The sequence below is a fragment of the Castor canadensis genome, chromosome 12 (genome assembly GCF_047511655.1).
Source record: "Castor canadensis chromosome 12, mCasCan1.hap1v2, whole genome shotgun sequence".
NCBI lineage: Eukaryota > Metazoa > Chordata > Mammalia > Rodentia > Castoridae > Castor > Castor canadensis.
The window spans coordinates 54,236,593-54,256,961 of record NC_133397.1 but is presented as its reverse complement, the minus strand read 5'-3'; the positions used below and the strand labels follow the sequence as shown (position 1 = coordinate 54,256,961).

The 20,369-nt window shown below is 36.4% G+C and overlaps 1 long non-coding RNA gene across 3 annotated transcripts in view; it reads left to right on the top strand.

Annotated features, from left to right (window-relative positions):
- The window catches only part of LOC141415039 (uncharacterized), a 113,611-nt gene that overhangs the window by 16,053 nt on the left and 77,189 nt on the right, over positions 1 to 20,369 (top strand). For all 3 annotated transcript variants that reach the window (XR_012440063.1, XR_012440065.1, XR_012440064.1), the window contains exon 2: positions 17,797 to 17,881. This is a non-coding gene — a long non-coding RNA (uncharacterized lncRNA). The remainder of the gene's footprint in view (positions 1 to 17,796; positions 17,882 to 20,369) is intronic.

The window sequence follows — 20,369 nt, the reverse complement described above, 5'->3', positions numbered from 1 at the left end:
TAATCAACTTATAAAGAAAAAAGGTTTATTTTGGCTCATGGTTTTAGAGGTTCTAGCACATGATTGGGTGGATTTATTTCTTTTAGGTCTCTAGTAACAGGGCCAGATATTAACAGTTGGGGATTGGGATGATGCACAACCACTCACTTCATGACCAGGAATCAAAAGAGAATGAGAAAGGGTCCAGATTTCCACAATTTCATTTTGGGACAAGCCCTTAATAACCTAAAGGCCTTCCACTAGGTCCCACCTCTTAAAATTTTTACCACTACCCAATACACCTCTTTGGGGACCAAGCCTCCAGCACAATGAGCCACTGGGGAACATTTAAGATCCAAACTACACCAAGCATGACACTTGCTTTTGGCTCTCTGAATTACTCTCTGAGGTGGAAGAGCTAGTTGGAGCATACTAAAAACCAAGTATGGATTAGAAAAGCAGATTCAGAACTTTTCTTCCCTAGGGAAATTATCTCCTGGAAATTATTATTAGCAAAGTCTCCATCTACCAGGGCAGGATTTTCAGAGAATGGTTCTCAAAGAGATGAAGTCTAGTCAGTTTTCATGTGATTACATTTTAGTCTTTAAAACGCTTTTAAAAGTAACTATGGGCATGGAATATCACAGTGCAGGGAGGAGGGTTGGTGGTGAGGTGTTGGAGGGAAGGGGGTCATTGGTCAGAAAGGAGAAGAAAGAAAACTGTTGACCTTTGAAAAATTAGTATGAGTACTTCTTTAAGTGTCTGTCTTATAAAAGTTTTACATGTAAATTGTTTTGCATTTGTATCAAATGTACACTCCTATGGTCACAGTTTATTGAAACGTGGTTCTTCACGGTCAGCCTTCTTTCCCCTCTTCAACTTCATTTCTCCCTACTTTTTACCACCCCATGCTGAATGCTGTGGAATGACCCTCACGTCCTTGAATAGGCCACTCTCTTTCACATCTATGTGTGTGAGTGTCTCAAGCACCTTTTCTTTCTTTGGCAACCAAACATGTACTCTACTCACAAGACACTTAAAAGTAACCTAATTTTGAAATATCAAATATCACCTACCCTGCAAAGTCTTTCCTTATCTCCATCCCTTACCAGGGACAAATGACCATTCCCTTCTTTGTAATTATTATTTTTTGAGCACTTTTCTATAGCACACTACCATAGCTCACTGTTGCTTTTTATTTAAATGTCTATTCCCTACCTACCAAGTGGCAAGTATCCTCATGGCAACTGCATGTATTCTTTTAAAGACCTGGGACTTCAGATTTTCATTCAATTTTGTAGTAGGTTTTCAGCTCTTTCTAATAAATTCTGCTTTTGTACTCAAGTAAAGTCAATTTCTATTATACATAACTACAGAATCCTAACTGTTGTAGCAATATATTGAAATTGGACAAACTGTCAACTGAAATTGAATCAATGAAGGAGACTTGGGAAGCTCAGAGGACAGAAAGGAAACCCAAAGAATCAAAAATTGGCAGTATGTCTAGCACTGTTTGGGGGAGGGGGGCCACCGCCTTTGGGAACTCACTCAGCTTGGGTAACTGAGGAGACGTCCTCTACTGTGCGTTAAGGATAACTTTTCAAACCTCATCATGGCCTGGAAGGTAAATTGATACACAAAAACATTAAAAATTATACATATTAAATGTGGTACCATCTAATGTTTCAATACATGTATACATTTTGGTTTTTTAAAATTTTATCATTTTTACATTTAGTTACATGTACCTGTATACATTTTCTAATGTTTAAGTCAGGTTAAAAATATCCAAGTCCTCAAACATTTATCATTTCTTTATGGTAAAAACTTTCAAAATCCTTTCTGCTAGCCTTTTTTGAAATGTACAGTACATTATTACCTGTATGGAGGAGATTCCTTAGACCATTCCTCACTTCTTTCTCTGATTCCATGTTTACCAGCCAACCTAATGATCACAAGTTCACTCTCCAGGTATTATGAGATCAGGAAGGAATTAGCTTTGGTAATTGGAAAGGAATATCCCAAATTGTAGGTGAATAGTATTGTACAGCAATTTCTCAGCTGTTTGAACAGCCCTAGTTGGCTATTCCAGTCTGATGAGTATTAGAGCCTCGCAGTCAAGATTCTCAACCTGCCAGATTAAGACTGGTCTGAGGTGACCTCAACAAGGTGGGGCCACTCTTTGAGGCTTACCAGGAATTCCACTGTTCCTCCTGAGTGTTCTGCTCTTCCCTGCCGTACCTTATTTCACCATAACATGCTTGTGGTGGGTAGATCTCCAAGGTCCACATTTTTGCTATTATGAAGATTTAGGCATGAAATAAAGCCTAATTAATTCCAACCATCACCTATAATTATAAAGTTGTAGGAGCAAAATTGAGTTCTCTGGTTATTTTGGAGACAGGGTCTCACTTTTTGCTTAGGTCAGCCTGGACTGCAGTCCTCTTATCTTATGCTTCCTGCTGCATCTGGAATGACAGGGGTGTACCACCATGCCCAGCTTTTTCAGTGGAGTTGGGGGTCTCACAAACATTTTTGCCCAAGCTGGCCTGGATCCATTCTCCTTCTTACCTCAGTCTCTTAAGCAGCGAGGATTACAAGGTGAACCACTGGCACCCAGTTCCTTTTTTCTCTTAAGAAAGCACATTGAAATGCAAATATGTGACTGAGATATTACTGTGAACACCCTACAACTTCTCTGATTTTTTTTGTTGTTGTTGGTACTAGGATTTGAACCTAGGACTTTGTGCTTGCAAAGCAGGCACTCTACCACTTGAGCCACAGCTCCAGTCCCTCTGATTTATTTTAAAAAGTCAGTCACTTGCAAATTTTGATACTTCTAGTATGATTGGTATTAGGCTGCATGCAACATATCATTGTGACCTGTTGAGACTTGCTGGTGTAAGTATTGAAAGAAGAATGTTTGTGCTAATTATTAACTATGTTTATAAGAATTTTCTAGTGTTTTTAGAATTAATCCAACCATTTTGACTCTTTCTTGTCAGTTCCAGCAAGAGGGACAAAATTGCAATTTGGTAGTGCTGAGAGTTCAAACTGGAGTAACCATCAATACTGGAAACCCATAAATCACTTCTGTTATTGGGAAGTTGTTTGTCTTGTGTCTATTTAGCAGATTTGGACTGACCTCTCCAATCACATTAAATAAATAAAGTTTTACTGAATATTAAAAGTTTTGAGAAATCCCTAGTCAATTGACAGAAATGCTGTTTGTTGTTTTGTTCTGAGATTGTTGATTTAGATTCTTCAACTCCACAGGGCTTGATCTCTAGCTGCAAGTTGAATACTGCACTATGGATGCCAGCTAATACCTTCTTTGGGCCACTTGTAGTACTTGACCTGCAATTTTTGCCTCTAGAATGATAGACCTATCTCTGTAGGAATACAGAAGCAGGTGATACTTAAAGGTCATAATGGAGGTTTTTCATGCCAATGTCACACAGAATAGAACAAGATAGGCCCTAAAGTTTGGAGTAATATGCTATGCTGATTATACCTTGCACTGATGGTTTGGGTTCTACAGAGTCTTAAAAAAACACAGCTGTAAGTTTGCATCCTGCATGCAAAGAATTGCCTGGGAACAGAGCAATGAATTAAAGATAGCACAGCTCCCTTTGCTTAACATTTTCTACTTTTCAGGGGTTTGTTTTGGAACTTTAATATTATTAATCTATACAACCTTTTACTTTTCATTCAGAATTTATATCAGAATCAAGCTAATAAATTAAAGATGAGTTAGCTCATTGTTGGGTGGTTTAACATAGACCTAGTATGCTAATCCTGATGTGCTTGTTACTAGGGTTTTAAAATTTTTATTATTATTATTTTTTCTGCCTCGTAGCTGTGGTTAGGCAGCAGCAATAAATCAGAACAAAGGAATGAAGGTATTGGGGCTTTAGGGAAAACATGTATTAGAAAAAATTGGTTTGGCACTAAGGGCTGCATTGCATTAAGATGAATTTTAGAGATACAGAGGTAAGAGAATGTAGACAAATAAATTGTATAAATAATCTGAGAAATGGCAAATCTGTACAGACCCCAAGTAACCCTGTAAGCTACCATCAACGGGACTTTTTAATTCCTGTTCAAACAGACCAAACAGGTACACTCTACTTAAATAAATAGCCAGGAGAAATGGGCACATGGCTAATGCTAGGAAAGTGGGAGGAACAGATAAAGCTCTTTAGAACAGCCCAAAGGATTGGAATAATATAAGTCCGTGTGGGATTCTGACATAGCATCTTCTGTGAATAGAGTTTTATTGCCACTCTAGGCACTGATATTGCAAACACACACTAAGACAACCAGAAGCTGGGAGCTGCACAGTGCAGCTCTTGCCTGAGAACACAGGTCTCTGCATTAGGGAATTTGTGTTGGCAGCCTGAATGCAGAGGACACAGGAAGAGGCACTCAGATAAGACCGAGCATATGAATAAACGATGGGGAAGGGAGAGTTGATAGGAACAGGACAGGGCTATCCCAGGGTTCTAAGGAAGTGCAAGATGCCAGGAAGTGCACATAGAATAGAAAGAGGAAAAGGGATTTTGCTCAGTAGAGGAGTAATGCAGAGATTTCTTCCCCACCTAGCACATACAAACTCTGTAGATAGGGAGAAACAGCTTGTTGGAAGCCCTGAACTTGCTTTTGTGGGTCTCAAAAAAAAAAAAAAAAAGTCTGCTCTGTCTCTAGTTCTTTAATCTGTAGATCCAGACATGCATCACTGTGCAAAGAGCAGACCTTGTCCCCCTGTTTATCCTTCATATCCCCAGGCCATCTTCCCATTTGCTCACTTGGCCAGCTGTTTCCTGGCCCTTCATCCCATCCTCAGGATCTGCTTTAGGCTATGATCTCATTGGCCCCTCTACCTTACTGATGTTTTCCTTTAAAAAAAAAAAAAATTCGTACTGCTGGGGACTCAACCCAGGGCCTTGCACATGCTAGGCAAGTACTCTACCACTGAGCCACAACCCCAGTCCTCCCTTATCCTTTTCAATTCACCTTCTCTGAGCTTCTCCAGCAGGATGTATTTGACAGACTGTCACTGTAGTAGTGGTTACCTCTGAGGTAGTAGTAATCATTATAATGACCATACTATCCAGACAGCCTGGCTGAGCTCTGTACATTGTCATAAAAAATGATATGCAGCTGGGCGTGGTGATGCAAGCCTGTAATCCCAGCATCTCAGGAGGCAGAGATAAGAGAGTCATGGTTCAAAGCCAGCCTGGGGAAAAAAGTTAGTGATACTGTATCTCAAAAACAAACTGGGAGCAAGTGATACATACCTGTACTCCCAGCTACTTGAGAGGCATAGGTAAAAGGATTATGGTCTGAGGCTAACCCAGCTACTCCCACCTAAAAAATAAACTAAAGGAAAAGGGTTGGATGTGGCTTAAGTGGTAGAGCACTTAACTAGTACACATGAAGCCCTGAGTTCAAATCCCAGTACTGCCGAGAGAGAAAGAGAGAGAGAGAGAGAGAGAGAGAGAGAGACTCGACATGGGTGATACACACTTGCACTTCTAGCACTCAGGAGGATTAGTAGTTCAAGGCCAGCTTGGAGCCTGGCACTGGTGGTTCACCTCTGTAATCCTAGCTACTCAGGAGGCAGAGATCAGGAGGATCAAGGTTCAAAATCAGCCCTGGGCAAATAGTTTGTGAGATCCTATCTTGAAAAAACCCATCACAGAAAAGGGCTGGTGGAGTGGCTCAAGCAGTAACTGCACCTGCTTAGCAAGTATGTAGACCCTGAGTTCAAATCCCAGCTCCGACAAAAAACAAACAAACAAAAAATTGCGCTGCATATCAAGACCCTGTGAAAAACAAGCAAATAAAGAGAAAGTATTACTTTGCTTCATGGGTTTGAAATAACTGAGAACCCTAATGCAGGTAGAGGTAACCACCTTTTTGATCCCCTTCCTTACTTCAGATTCAAGTAAGAATAATACTTGGACTCTGACTTCAAGAAATTTACAAACTAATATGAGTGACTGAATATAAAGACAGAACATTCAATAGCAGGAAAAAATTAATCATAGTTCTAAAAAAATTGCAAATCAACATATGATTACTTAAGGGAAAAATGGGTACTAATTGGTACAAAAATCTAAAAGCAGGAAAAAAATGACCATTTTAAGTCAGCAAGGTCAGGGGACCCTGTCAGGCTTACTTGTCAGGGAAAGTTGAAGATTTTTGACTTGAGCTCTTGTGGGGTCTTGGAGGTTTTGGTTCAGACAAAGGAAAAATGACAGAGTATTTTGCAGCTTGGGTGCTGATGAGCTGCTGACAAGAAAGGACACAGATTCATCTAAATCACACCCTTCACATTGAACTGCATCCTGTGAGGAGATTGGTATCCCCAGGATCTTGAACCATGGTCTTGGTGCATGTAAAACTTGACATTGCTTTTCTTAGGAAAGCCTGTGGGCTGTGAATTGACAGGAAAGTTCTGTCTGCTGGTCTGCCTAAGCAGCCTAGGAACTTTGTGCTCTTCAGCCAGCCTGCAGCTAAACTAAGCTCTTTTCACCAGTTGGTAAAATGCTAGCTAAATTCATTTTAATTTTGCACTGTCAGTATTTTATTTATTTGTCCTCATGCCACATTTCCTCTCTTAAATCTCTCTTGAATAAGTGATTCATTATTTTTTTTTCCTGAAGCCCAAGATGTTATGCCTTGTCTCTTTCTTCTGATAAGAGGATATTGCAGTCACTTTTCTTTTGTGCTGCTGATGGTTTTTATTTTGTTAATTCAAAGTTCAACAGAGTAACTAGTTTTGTAAGGCACAGAAAACCTGGAGGTTCAGCCCTTGAAATGACTAAGACAGTCAATCCTCACTGGACTGTTATCACATAGAACCCTGTTGAATTTGCTTCCCTAAAAAGTAAGTTAGAAAAAGTGTGTTTCTTAAAATAGGTTTTACATTTTCTTAGCTCTCCAAACTAAGCATATTTAACTATGGGACACTTAAGGTCCTTAAGATTAAGTTAAGAATGGAAACTTATAAGTCTTGAAGGACTCTTTTTCTTAAAAAAGAAAAGGGAGTTCTTTCTGGATGTACCCTTATGGAGAAACGTAAAGTGTGCCACATTTAAGACAGAGATTATGAGATTAAAATTTTTTTTCAGTTTCTTTAAAGGTGGCACTTGGGATATTAACTTACAATAAAAAAAAATTATATGATTTAGTTCTTTATGGTGGCACTCACTAAACTAAACTGAAATATTAAAAATTAAAACAAAAGTCAATCAACAAAACCACAAAATTAATTTACCAGGTCAGTACTGGACTATTGTCCAAACTCAAAAGGAGTCAATAGAGAGTCTATTCCATAGACTCTCTGGACGTTTCTTTGTCTCTCATCATTCCTCTCTTAGGTTTTGGGGGCTCAACTGGCTGTAAAACCCCACATTGCTCTCAGAACACTGCACCAATTCCCTGAATTGTTCTTATTCTTTCCCAGTCTCTACACGTTAGACTCCAGGAAACAACAGATGAGAAATGAGGAACCAATTGAGTAGTCGGGTGTTGGTGGGACTAGAGCCAAGGACTGTGTTACATATAAAATACAATTTAGGCCACATAATTTTTTTTGGTCTCCAGAAAATTGTAGAATAATTTACAATCTGAAATAATGCACACTCAAAAATGGACAAATCAGGGAAAATAAATGAGGACACAAGGAATTTGATTCAGATAGTTGAAAAACTAAATCTCAAATACATAGAATTTTATAAACGGAAAATGTATACATTTTTTAAATGCCTATAAAATTTACAAAAACATCATATATTAAGCTACAAAGATAATCTCAATAAAATTATTGAAGTTGAAACACAGAAGTTACATTCTCTGATCATATTTCAATTAACAATTAAAATTCTCCATCTCTTTGTCTTGCTCTCTCTTAAACACACACACACAAACACACACACACACACACACACACACACACATCCCCAAGTCCAGCCATGTGAAAAATTTAAAGCAGGCTTGTAAGTGACCCTTATATTAAAAACAAAGAAAAATGATAAGCTCAGAGAACATTTAGAAATGAATAACTAAGGCAACTTCACATACTTGAGAATCTTCCATTGTTAACTCCGAAGCAACAGCAAGGGAGCCATGACCAAGAAAGGCAGTAGCCTCTAGAAAGTTGGAAGAAACTTCAGCTCACTACCAACAAGAAAATGGGGACCCCAATCCAACAAAAACAAAGAATTGAGTTCTGCCAATAACCTAGGTGAGCAGGAAATGGATTCTCCCTTAGGAACTTCCGAAAAGGATGAATACATCCCTGTGTGTAGTTTGGTGTTAATTCAGTGAGATCCATGCTGGAATTCTAACCTACAGAACTATAAAATTATAAATTTGTGTTGTTTTAAGACAATAAATTCGTGGTCCTTGTTATGGCAACAATAGAAAACCAATATAGATTTTGGTTCCTGGAATTGGTGTGCTATTGTAACAAATAACTAGATATAAGGATGACGATTTCTAATGCACAGTTGGTGGGAACTGGAAGAATGTTCAGGAACAAGATAGAAGAGCCTAAACTGCATTAAACAAACTGCCTGTTAGTAGAAATGCAGACTTTAAGGAATTGGATCCCACAGTGGGCGGAAAACAGAACTTGTAAACAAAGAAATTGGACATTTAGCTAAGGAGATTTTCAAGTAAAGTAGGGAAGATACAATTTGGTTTCTTCTTGCTGCTCATAGTGAAATGCAAGAGGAAAGAAACAAATTGAGGAAAGAAATAGAATCTAGGATTTGATGATTTGAAAAATTCTCAGCCTTCTTACATCACAGAAAACATGAAAAAGAGGAGATTCACTGTCAGGGTAAAAGCTGAATGATTGGATGGAAAATCTTGTGATTCAGTTATACAAAAATCTTTGAAGAGATTAAAGATGTGACTCTTGGATCCTTTCAATCAAGCCAGAGAGCTTGCATCTCAGCGCAAGCCAACAATAGAGATTAAATTATTTAGGAGAAAGCTGAGGATGAGCCTCTTGTGTGTGACATATATAGAAGATACACAAGGTTCTTAAGAATTTTGTACTAGCAGAAACATGGTCAGCATGGACCAAAAGAAGCAGTAGGAAGAGAAAGAAGGCAGTCAGACCTCCGAATTATATAGGCAGGAAACAGCCTGGTAAGACTATGAAGTTGCAAACATATTCTTCAATCAAACAGATAAGGAAAGATTTTTTAAAATGTTATCCACTGCTGAGGATAATAGACATTGACACCTAATGGAGTTTCTACTGTTGGATTTCAAATTTGCTTGGGACTAATGGCTCCTTTTTTCCCTTCCCTCATTTTTTTTTCATTTTTGAACTGGAATATCTATAATTGTCATCCTATGCTTATCCCACTGTTGTATTTTGGGAGCAGATAGCTTGTTTTCTAGTTTTACAGGTCCATAGGTAGAGAGGAAATGCATCCCAATGTGGATTATACCCAGAGCCTCACCCACACCTGAGCTAGATGATGACTAATATAATGTGTGAGGAAAGTATAATAAAATCTACAGTTAAAATGACCCCTTCCCTTTTTTTGCAGTACTGGGATTTGAACTCAAGGTCTACACCTTGAGCCACTCCACCAGTCCTTTTTTGTGATTTTTTTTCTTTCTATTTTCTAGATAAGGTCTCTCAAACTATTTACCTTAGCTGGCTTTGAACTGAGATCCTCCTAATCTCTGCCTCCTAAGTAGCTTAGATTACAGGTGTGAGCCACTGGTGCCTGGCTAAAATGAACTTTTTATCTAGCAGATTTTTTTTCTTTATTTCTTTGTTTTTTGTGTCTTGGTATTGTTTCTGGTAGTACTGGGGTTTGAACTCAGGGCTTTGTGTTTGCTAGGCAGGCACTGTACCACTTGACCCACACCACAAGCCCTTTGTTGCTTTACTTATTTTTTTAGGGAGGGTCTCACATTTTTGTCCAGGGCTTGCTTCTGACCCAAATTCCATCTCCTCATGGCCTCCCTCATAGCTGGGATCATGGGCATGGCCCACCACAGTAGTGCCTTATTGGTTAAGATTAAGATATCATCTTTTTGCCTGGGTTGGCCTCAAACCACTATCCTGCCAATCTCTGCTCACTTCAGTAACTGGGATTGCAGGCATGAGCCACCACACCTGGCCTTAACAGATTTTCTTGCATGCTTGTTCAAAGTACAAAGTACTGAAATATATAGTAATTTTATTTATATACAGATAAAATTGCTGTTATGACTTTTAAAGATTAGTATAAATGCAAATCCCAAAATTAACATCTTTATAAAGTTTCATTTTCTTTTCAGAATAGAAATGAGGATCTCAATAATCTTTTTCTGTAAAAAGATTTGGTATAATCCCACATTTTTCAAAGTTATCCTTATCACTTATTAGCATAAAGCAATTTACATATAAACTGTAGTCTAATAGTCTTATAGGACTTTTAGGAGGTAAAATGAACCTACCAATATCCCATTTCATAGATGAGGAAATAAATACTTGGAAGAAAGAAAGAAAGGCTGTCTGTAAGAACATTGCAAATTAGTAAGTGACCTGGAGTAGAACACAAGTTGATTGAAATTGAGCTCCTGCCTAGAATATCAGCTACGGTCATATTTTTCTTTCATATTTATTAAAATTCTGACTGGTGCCAGGTGCTGGTGGCTCATGCCTTACAATCCTAGCTACTTTGCAGACTGAGATCTGGAGGATTATGGTTCGAGACCAGCACAGGCAAAAAGTTCTCAAAACCCCATATCAACCAATAATAGCTGGGCTCAGTGGAACATGCATGTTATTCCAAGCTACATGGGAGACTGAGATTGGGAGAATCATGATTCCAGGCCAGCCCAAGGCAAAAAAAAAAAAAGTTGTAAGACCCCATTTCAACAGATAAAAAAAGGCATAATAGACATTGTGGGGCATGTCTATAATCCCAGAAATGGTGTGAAGCTTAAAATAGGAAGATCATAGTCAGGCCAGACTGGGCAAAATGCAAGATCTTATTTCCAAAACAACCAGAACAAAAAGGGCTGGAAGCATGGATCAAGCAGTAGAGTGCCTGCCAAACAAGTGTGAAGCCAGATGGGTTGTAACCTTCAGGGACCTGGTACTAATACATTAGAAATCTCTTGTTATACAGGAAATGCCACTGAATACTGAAACGATAACATTTTAGTGTTAAATGATAAAAAATTGAAAGCTTTCCCTATAAAATCAGGAACAAGGTAAGCATCCTACCTTGACCACTTACATTCAGTACAATATTGGAAGTCCTAAGCAGAGCAACCAAGCAAGAAAAAGAAAAAAGGAGCACTCAACAAAGAACGGAAGGATCAAAATTATGTGTGTCGTACATGAAACAATCTTATATATAGAAATCTCAAAGATGCTACATACACATGCACACACATGTATACACATAAAAAAACCTGTTAGGACTAACAAATAAATTCAGCAAAGCTGCAGGAAACAAAACCAATAAGCAAAAATCAGTTGCATTTGTACATACAAATAGTGAACAATATGAAAAGAAAATGAAGAAAATAATCCCACTTACAATAGCACCAGAAGCAATAAAACACTTAGGAATAAACTTAACCAAGGAGATGAAAGACTTATATACTGAAAATTACAAAACATTGCTGAAAGTAAGAAGGCACAAATAAATGGAAAGACAATGTGTGTTCAAGGATCAGAAGACTTAATACAGTTAGAATGCCCATGCTACCCAAAGTGATTTATAGATTCAATGCAGTCTCCATGAAAATCCCAATGGCATTTTTTTGCAGAAATAGGAAAAGGCCTTAATAGTCATATAAAATCTCAAGGGACCACAAATAGCTAAAATAATCTTGACAGAGAAAAATAACTGGAGGCCTCATACTTCTTGATTTTGAAACATATTTCAATGCTACAGTAATCAAAAGAGCATGATACTTGCAGAAAGGTGGATATAGAGACCCATGAAAGAGAACGAGAAATAGAAATAAACCATCATTCTTATGGTCAAATGGTCTTTGATAAAGGTACCAATGTGGGAAAGGCTAGACTTACCAAAAGATGGTGGTGGGGAAAATTCTACATCCACATGCAAAAGAATGAACTTGAACATTCACCTGATACCATACACAAAAATTAACTAAAGTGTTAAAACATAAGACCCAAAACTACCAAACTTCTAGAAGAAAACAATATGATAAGCTTTATGACATTGGATTTAGCAATGACTTCTTAGATGTGACACCAAAGCACAGGCAACAAAAGCAAAAATCTACAAGTGGGGGCTATGTCAAAGTTAGAATTTTCTGTGCAGCCAAGGAAGCAACAGAATAAAGAGATAACCTACAGAATAGGAGAAAATATTCATAAACTATTCATCAGAAAAAGGATTAATGTCCAGAATGTATAAGGAACCCAAATAACTCAATAGCAATAAATGAACAATTCAATTAAAAAATTGACTACAGTAGTCATTCCTTTAAAGAAGATATACAAAGGTTACAAGTCTACAAAAAAGATGTTAACAGTACTAACCACTAGGGCAATACAATTCAAAACCACAATGGAATACATTCATTAGAAGGACCACTTAAAAAATAGAAAATAACAAGTGTTGGCAAGGATGTAGAGAAATTGGAACCCTGTGCACTATTGGTAGGATTGTAAAATGGTACAGACAGTTTTCCTATGGAAAATTAGGTTTGCCATATGAACCAGCAACCCTCCTTCTGGGTATATCTATCCAAAATAATTGAAACCAGGATCTAAAAGAGATATTTGCACTTTCATGTGTTATGCAGCATTATTCACAGTAGCCAAGAGGTGAAAGCAACCTAAATGCCCGTCAACAGATGAATGGATAAAGAAAATGTGGTATGTACATATAATAGAGTATTATTCAGCTCTAAAAAAGAAGGAAATCTGTCACATGTAATATGGAAGAACCTTGTGGGCATCATTACTAAGTGAAGTAAGCCAGTCACAAAAAGACAAATACTGAATGTTTCCACTTACATGAGGAATCTATAATAGTTGAACTTTCAGAAGCAAAAAGTAGAATGGTGGTAGCCAGAAGCTTGGGATGGGGGGAAAATGAGAATTATTATTCAATGGATGTAGATTTTCAGTTTTGCAAGATGAAAAAGTTCTGGAGAGCTGATATATAACAATGTGCACAAAGTTAACAAGAATGTACTAGACACTTAAAAATGATTAAGATAGTCAATTTTGTATTTTTGACCACAATAAAACTTCCACTTTTACATTCTGTTGCACTCACAAATGGAATAATCACAAACCAATTCCTAATTTGAGAACTCCAGAAAGTTCAAAAAGATCAAATGTTTCATTGAAACATTTAATATTATTGAAGTACTAATAAATACATTTCAGAGCAGTTTTTTTAAAAAACTAGTTTCTGCTGGAGAATGAACATCCAAAGAATAATATCAACTCATTTTGTAATACACAGGAAAGTCTTTCTCAAATTAATTAAACCCAGCACAGTTTTACAGCAATTAACAATATGTGATTAATTACTATTATGCAAGGCTTGCAATGTAGTATTAATTAGGACAAACTCATTTGGCTTTTTATAAGAAAAGGAACATGTAGGTTTGGGAAGTACAGTACTTATAATGTTTTATTGTAAGTTAGACTTAAATTAATAAACTTTGGAACTTCAACAGAAAAGCAGAGTTTTCTAAATAACTTTTAATGTTGAGTTAAAAATCTTTCAGGGAATAATCTTTGTAGATTTTATGTCTTTATAAAATTAAGTCTGTGTTGGAAACATATTTGAAGCATCATCTTTATGTAAATCACTGCGTTTGGCATCATGAGAAATAAAAAAATGAGTTACTTCAATCTCTGGACTCAGAGATCCTGGGTTGTTACCAAGGTAATTTGAAGAATTTGATTCCTTAAACTGTGTTCCAATGAATTCTTTAAGTTTGTAACTCTCCTTAATTCTTTTTTCACCAAACAGTTGAAATCCTTCCTGTCCTTATCAAGGCAGTTCTTAAACTTGGGTTAAAGTTGAATCACCTGAGGCCTTCCTAGAACATATACAGGCAAGGACTACACCCTAGAGTTTCTGACTTACACAGTCTGCAGTAGAATTTGGACATATGTGTTTTTAAAAATGATCAAGTCTCTGGGGGATGGGGAGTGGCTTTATATATGGTGTATACATATGACTTTATATATGGTTTCTTTATGGTGTGATGGAAATATTCTAAAAGTAGATTGTGATGACGGTTGCCCAACTTTCTATATTTACGAGGAATCACTAGAGTCTGCACATAAAACAAGAGAATTTTATGGTATGAAAATTATACCTCTTATCTATAAAGTAGATAAAGAAAAGAAAGCTATGGGATAGGGCCAAAATGTTACTCAGAAGTGTATTATCTTGAAAATGTTCATATTAGAAAGGAAAATATTGATAAGCAAGTAGGAGCACAAAAAATTTAGAAAAAAACCAAAATGAACAAAAAGAGAAGGAAGGAAATACAGAAATAAAAACAGAAACTTGATGGGAAGAAAACTAGTGAGCCAGGAACTGGTTTTTGAAAAAGAACATTTTAATGAACAAATCTCTACTAATTCTTTTTTTTTTCTGAGTGGTTAAGAATTGTCCCATGTTCACTGAAACAATCTGAACACCTATCATAGAACAATATAAATACATATGTTGAAGTTTATTGCTTTTTTTTCTTTTTTATGTATTTTTATTGTTTTCCTGGGTGGGGTCATTTACAAAAGTTCTTATAGTATGTCATATATCTTATTTGAGTTCATCCCCTCCACCATGCTCCTTTATTCCCCCTTCTCCCTCTACCAATTCTGATAAAGAAAAAAGCACAATGACAACATTGATAATAAAATAGGGTCATAACCATAGAGACAGAAGATGTTAAAACAGTAGAATAGCATATGCAACTTTAGAAAGGCATACTGAAAAACTAGATAAAATGGAAGAATTTCTAGGAAACCATAATTTTACTAAATCATATACAGAAAAGATTTTAAAAAGGTCAATAGCCTTAACTTTTTTAAGTTAGTCAAATTTATTCAAAGCTCTCAGCTCATGTGACTTTGTGAGCAAATTTTCTCAAATTTATCTTTTAAGTACAGATAACTTCCATATCATTTACACTGGTTCAGAGAATGGAAAGAGATAGAAGTCTATCAAATTTCTCTTACAAGGTTAACATAATATTTAAATCAGTACCAGACAAAATAACACAAAAGAAACAAAACAAAATTATAGTGCAGTTTCATTCATAAATGTATCTACAAAGCAAAAAACTAAATTAAATATTAGCAATCTCAATATAGCAGTACATAACAATATATTAAAAAACAATACATCATGATTAAATAGAATTTAGAAATGGGAGTATGGTTCAATATTAGAAAATATATTACTTTAATTTATGATATTAATATATTAAAGGCCATTTACTCATTTTGATAGATTCAGAAAAGGAATACCAATTCTTGAGAAAAATTTTCATACTCCAGGAATAGAACAAAACTTGCTTAATTTGATAAAGGGTATTTATCAGATGTCAAAGCAAACTTTCCATGAAATCTTAATGTACCAGAGAAATATTCCTACTTGAGCCATTCCCCAGAGATACTACCATTAGAGTCAGAAATAATACAAAAATCCATCATCATTAGTAATGTTCAAAGATATTGTAGAATTTCTAATCAATGTAGGAAAGAAAACACTCCCTCTCCCTCTGTATCTTTCTAACACATAAAAGAGAAATATTGAAACAGATGAAACAAAATGCCATGCTTATGCACTTAAAAATGCCATAAAAATTCCATGCTATGTACAAAAGAATTGATCGACAAGCATTAGAACTAATAAAAGATTTTAGGGAAGTCCTGAATTCCAACTCCAGTCCCACCAAGAGAGAGTTTAGTAAGAAAGACAGGTATAAGATTAATACACAAATTACTAATAATCATTATAAATACCAATAGTGATAAATTAGAAATAAAGAAAAAGACCCAATTTATATAACTTACAAAACTATCAACCATAATGCAACAAATTTACCCAAAAATAGGCACAAGATAAAGAAACTACTAAAAAAAGAAAAAAAGACCCAGATAAAGAGAAAAACACGTCATGAATCAAGATGGGAAGGCATAAAGTTGAAGATGAATCATCTCAAGTTCAAAATCTCCAATGGGACTTTTTCATGGAAGTGGCAAATTCATTTTAAAGTTTGCTTGATTGAGCAAATTGGCAATAATTACAAGCAAGTTCCATGAATAAAAGTGGTAAAAAGGAACTGAATCATTTTATCCATAATAATTTAGTTTTAAATTAGTTTTGCAATAAAAATAAAACAATTCTCAAGAAACGGCCACAGTCAGGGTGCCTGTGTTTGCACAGGGAAAGCTGTCCCAGGATTATGGACACCTCCAGTTGGAGCTGTGTGAATTTGGCAGGCCTCACTTCAGAGGGTCAGAGTGACTTTTGGTCTGCTTTTGTCTTTTCATCATTTTGTTCTTTGAATCAGTGCTGTTGAAGATGAGTTGTCTTTAATAAATCATGTGTTCTTTCAAAAAAAAATAATAAAAGAGAGAGAGAGACAATATTTTTATAATCCTGGGGTAGAAAGCTCTTCCTAAGACACAAAACTCAAGCAACAAAGGGGAAAAATAATGGATTCTTTTATTACATATTTTATATTTTATATTTTTATTACATAAAAATATAAAAGTTCTCTAAAAGACATTTATAACAGTTTTTGTACCTCTGGTATAAAAATATATACCATACATGTATACAATCTGTATACATAATGTATACAGATTTATACATAAATATAAGCATAAATAAGTAAATAAATGACAAACAATAGGGAAAGAGATGAAAAATATGTAGTTCACAAAAGGACAAAATTCTAATACCAAATGACCATGTGAAAAAATGCTCAGCTTCACTGGTAATTAGGAAAATTAAAATTAAAGTCAAGATTTCATCTTTATCCATTGAATTACCAAAAATTAAATATTGATAACATTCACAGTTGCCAAGGGTATGCAGGAAATAAACTTCTTTATTTCTAGTGCTAAGTGAATTGGGGCAATAATTATGAGTGACAAACAAAGCTATTAAAATTTTAAATATTTTAGATCATTCTTTTAGATTTACATCTTCTAGAAATACTTACAAGAGTGGGCAAGGATATATGTACAAAGAACATTATTTGTAAAAACCAAAAATACAAGATTATCTAACGGGGGAATGGTCTCTGTAAGCCATTTAAAGATTTGAGGTAAGTCTGATTAATTATTAAGTGAAAAGTAATGAGACAATATGTAGAGTATGGTTTCATTTTTGTGGAAACAAATAATGTGTGTGCATGGATGTTCTTTGAAAAAGTCTAAAAAGATTCCAAAAATTTGACAGTGTCCATTTCTTGAGGATGAGATAGAAATCACTATGGATGGGGTTGCAGATTTTAATTTTCTACTTACAAATTTTGTATATATTCTATAAATAATTTAATACTAATTATGTACTTTTGCATTAAAAATAATAAAGAGAACACATTCAAATGGACATAGCAGACAAGGTCAATTGCACAAAACATAGAAATCTGTGATCTAAATCTGAGTACTGAAATTAACTCTCCGAAATCCTAAACAAGAAGAAAATTTGAACTCTAACTCCATGTTTTATGTATGTGGGTGAATTGCAAAAGCAACCACAGAGTTTATGAATTTAATTGGCACCAGAGCCAATCCTGTGTATTTTCTACCCTTAGATTTGATCTCACCCACACAGTGGGTACCACCACAGACCTGGGTGCCATGACTCTGGAGTTCACATGCCTCTTCACTTCAGGAAAGGTACTGTTCACTCTCAGCTTACATGGTTCCTCCATCACCCTCAGTTCCATGTGTCTTGGTTTCTGTCATTCATGTCTTCTGAACTGATGTTCCTGTTTTCCCTTCTTGTGATCTATTCCAGGAATGACTTCTGGTATTTATTTTTCCTCTTGCCTCCCATGTGTTCCTATATTCCAACCATCTCAGCTACCACAGCTTTCCTGTAACCTACTGAAGGATGAAACACACAGTTCTCTTCACCCTATATCATATATTGGTCCATGAAAATCTCCCTAACTTAGACATGAAATTCCTAAAGAGAGAATAGACTTTAAGCAACTGATATGAGCCCAGCACTGTACTATGAATAACTACAATACATAGTTACTGCTGAACTGGTGTGGGAACAGTTCAAATTTCAAATGTTCAAAAATGCTTCCTTGCATAAACCACTAAAATTTCTTCCATATGCTTCACTATCAAAATTATATCTATTAGACTGTTCCTTACACCTAGAAAAGATTCTCAGAATGTTACAAATATGGCCACTTTTTTTGGTGTTAGGGATCAAACTGAGGGCCTTATGCATGCCAGGCAAGAATTCTATCACTCACCCATGTCCCCAGCCAGACATGGTTACCTCTATATTCTTCTTTGCCCATAGCTGCAATCACTCTTCTTTTGACTTGTGAGAGCTTGTCTGTCCTAGAAGCCTAACAGGGGTGGGGGCGGGGAGGGGGAAGAATGGAGATGCAGAAAGGACAAAAGATAGAAGACAAACATGCAAAAAGCTGGGGTCAGGTGTGCTGGGTGCTTGGATGGAGATGCACAGCAGCCTCATTACTTCTTTTTTACTTCTTTTCTTTTACTTTGTTTCTTTTCTCTATTCTTTAAAAACTTTACTTCTTTTCTATTCTTTAAAGTCTCAATCCTTAGACTCACATGGTCCCATGTTTTCTTTAATCTCTCTTAAAGTCTCAGTCCTCAGACTTGCATTGTCCCATGTTTCCTCTAATCTCTAGCATAACTCATAAAGTCTTGGTCCTGAGACTTGCAGACACACAATAGCCATCATTATCATCATCATCTGCAGCAGCAGCCTCACAAGCAGCCCACTGCAGCCACCCCTTGCAACAGCCCCCTTCATGAGCAGCCAACAATGTCCACCTCCAGGAAGTCTTTTCTATACAGTGGTGAACAAGGAGGTAGAGCAACAGTTCTCAGGGACATTTGTAACAGAAGAAAACTGTGATAACTATTCTCTGAACGTAAACAACTTAGGAAAAGCAGCTGTGCTGCATTTTCCCTTCTTGCTCCCTTCTGCAGCTGGGGCTGTGCCAACTCAGTCTGCAAATTATTGAGCATAGCTGTGCTTATGTCAAGTTCTCATTGGCTTTTCATAATCCACTCCCCACATCTCCCCCTTTTTTATTTCTTAAATGTTTCCGATGAAGCCCATTCCCCAATCCAAGGAGCTGTCTTGAAACCTCTGTCATATGCCAGGGTTGTTAGGGTCCAGTACTTGATAGACCACAGCGTCCTCCTGACCCTCCTCATCTGACACTGAATCAGAATCATCTCCAGACTAAACTTTACTTTTAAGGTGGGGCTGATGGTTCAGTGGCTCCACTGCCCTCAGCATCTTGTTACTGCCTCTCACACTCCTGTATGATGGGTTGTAAGGGGTGAGTCCCACATCCCAGCTCAGAGCTACCAAGGAGGAAAATATTCTCTTATTTCTTCTCTGTTATCATATTTATTTTCTCTATTATCTTATTTCTACTTTCTATTACCTTACTGTAAATGTAATTATTTCTTCTACTTCCTTTTTTCTCTATTATATTATTTCTTCTACATTATCTTATATCATCTCTATTTCTCTATTATCTTATTTCTTCTTTCTATTACCTCACTCTACATTATCTTATTTCTTCTACTTTTTTCTCTATTATCTTATTTCTTCTATTACCTTACTTCTTTTCTCTATTACAGCTTTTTTAAAGCCTATAATACAGAGTTCCCATGTTTTTACATCTGACAGTATTTAACTTACTCTCCCCCTCACCTTACTTATTACTAATTTTTCTATGCCTTATTCATTTCTCTATTACATGCGCACTTCTCGGAGTGTGTCTCCTCATCTCAGGCTTTGAGTTCCCCCTTAGCTAGGTCCCTATTTGGGCACCACCTCTTGCAATCCACATGAGCTCTTGTCCTACTGACCTAACAAAGGATAGAAGACAAACATGCAAAAAGCTGGGGTCAGGTGTGCTGGGTGCTTGGATAGAGACACACAATAGCCTCATTGCTTCTTTTTTACTTCTCTTCTTTTACTTTGCTTCTTTTCTCTATTCTTTAAAACCTTACTTCTTTTCTATTCTTTAAAGTCTTTCTTCTTTTCTATTCTTTAAAGTCTCGGTTCTCACGCTTGCACTGTCCCATGTTTCCTCTAATCTCTAGCATAACTCCTAAAGTCTTGGTCCTTAGACTTGCAGACACACAACAGGCA